Below are 2,320 nucleotides of genomic sequence, written 5' to 3'. Positions count from 1 at the left end.
CAGCTACGTAGCCTAAGCTAAGCTAGGGTTGACCGGCTGGCTGTGGCTCGGCTGCACGGTGTGGGTCTGGCATTAGTGGCTCCGTGGTGTTGGATGATGGCTTGATTTGTAAATGGAAAGCTAGTAAGTTGTATGGAGTCAATGTTTCAAATAAAACAGAGGAACATTGCAGATATTAATGTTATTCGAAATATCACTCTAATTTATTTTCCAGCATTCAGTCTAGTGTATGTCACTTGACTGCAGTTCACATAACGGTCACTGGTTAACGTTTTTCTAAAGGTTAAATATAGAAGCTGTAAAGATTTTAATGTGGAAAACCCCCCAACCATATCAGACGCACATTATTGTTCTAAGCAGACTTTAAAGATCTTTAAAGATTGATCTTTAAAGATCTTTAGAAAAGATCTACCAAATAACGAAATGTCACAAAAAGACAAATATAATGAGCCCCTGTTTTAAACGCTTCATTTTAGAGGGTTTTGTGTTGCTCACTGGAGATTCAAAAGATCAGCAGCCAGTAACAATACTTAGAGACACAGGAGGACCCCAGTCCATTATTCATGTAAGCATCTTACCTTTATCACCCCATTTGTCATGTCACTCAATTGCAGTTGTTCAAGGTGTTGGAATGAGTTTCATACCTGCCCCTTTGCAAGATGTTCAGTCTTCCCTGGTCAGTGGACTCTTTAAAGTTGCTGTTCTCCCTGCCTTGCCTATTAAAGGTGTAGATTTCATTCAGAGCAATGACTTACCTCGGGGTAAGGTTATGCCAGTGCCTGAGGTAGGCAGCCCTGAGTCTGACAAAACAGCACGAATGCTTCCTGACATATCTCTCCTGATGACGATGATGAGTTTATGATGTGTAATACTAAACCACAGGGCCTAAGCAACACTGAGATATTGTCAAATTTGCACCACTACTTGTCTCAACTTACCAGCATAAGGATGTTGAGAAACTCACGTGTCTGCTTAATGACATTCCCTCTTAAACTTGTCATAACTCATGACATTGTTCTGACTGACCCAAAACCAATTAAGCACCGTGCCCATCGGGTTAGTCCTGCTAAGAGGAAAGTCATGAAGAAAGAGGTTGACTACCTCATGAAAAATGGATTTGCAGTGCCAAGTTCTAGTCAGTGGAGTTCCCCTTGTCCTGGATATAAAGTCCGATGAAACTCTTAGGTTCTGCACTGACTTCCCCAAGGTAAATGCTGTCACTGTCCCAGTTACACATTCATTACCTCTTATTGATGACTGCATTGATAAAATTGGTACTGCAACATGTGTCATGTCCCTTTTATGACCCCCGACAGTTTAATGCTCCTGCTACTCCTCAGAGGAAACTAGAAATCTGGGGAGAAAGTAACAAAAGGAAATTTACTTGGCAACCATTTCTCTTTAATCACTTGTCAGCAGCAGTGATGGTGGGAGGCGTTTTTATTTTTGGCTTAACATCTGCTCCAGTGGGACGTCCAGTGGGTCAGTGGTTAAGTCACATAACATTTAACTATAGTTACATACAAACCCCCCTCTCTGCCACACGCTTTACTTTTGCACACAATCTTCTTTTTAATATATTCATATAATCATCATACCTATAGTGTTATAGCATATCTATACTTAAGTATGTACATATTTTTGCAGTGAAACTCTTATACTCCATGCACACTTGATATATCTTTATCTTATTTGATCCTTACATGGCTAGTGACCTGTCTCCTCTCATCCAACACATTTAATTGTACAGTTGACCCTGTGTTAACCTACATATGACAAATAAAACTGTACTGAAACGACATTTTGTAACCATGACTCGCATTATCACATACACTTTGGGACTATATTTTATTTTACTAATGAAAATGTAACATGAAACATCATTTGCATTTATTTAACAACGACATTACCTCCCACAGAGCAGGCACAGCCACTATTGCCTCAGGCACCTCTTGGAGTGGCTGATCTGAGGGGAAAAACATGTTTATTTTTCAAAAACACCAACCAGTTGTCTTTATTTAATGTATTTAAGGATTTTGAGCAGGTCCATCCAACAATTTTACAAAGACTGTTGAGAAAAACTAAAAGACCAAACATCTTTTCTGTACGTCATGTACTGTGCTCAGTTCTTTTTTTAAATAAAATTTGAGTACTTGTGTGAAAAAAATAAAACAAGTGGGTGCATGTCCTCTCAGCAAGTTGAATCCCAGCAGCTTCTGAAGCAGACTGTTCCACAGCTGAGGGTCGTACACCTGATACTCCAGGCACAGGTCTGCCACCAACCGCACCGCCTGAAAGAGCAAAGGGTAGCTTAGTTTTC

General features: G+C 40.0%; 1 protein-coding gene across 1 annotated transcript in view; it reads left to right on the top strand.

Annotated features, from left to right (window-relative positions):
* The window catches only part of kntc1 (kinetochore associated 1), a 33,405-nt gene that overhangs the window by 18,394 nt on the left and 12,691 nt on the right, over nucleotides 1–2,320 (top strand). The window lies entirely within an intron of this gene.

This window comes from Morone saxatilis, unplaced genomic scaffold (genome assembly GCF_004916995.1).
Source record: "Morone saxatilis isolate NCDOM2014 unplaced genomic scaffold, NCSU_SB_2.0 Contig16, whole genome shotgun sequence".
Taxonomy (NCBI): Eukaryota; Metazoa; Chordata; class Actinopteri; family Moronidae; genus Morone; species Morone saxatilis.
The sequence above is the reverse complement of the archived record's forward strand: the minus strand, read 5'-3'. Positions and strand labels throughout refer to the sequence as shown.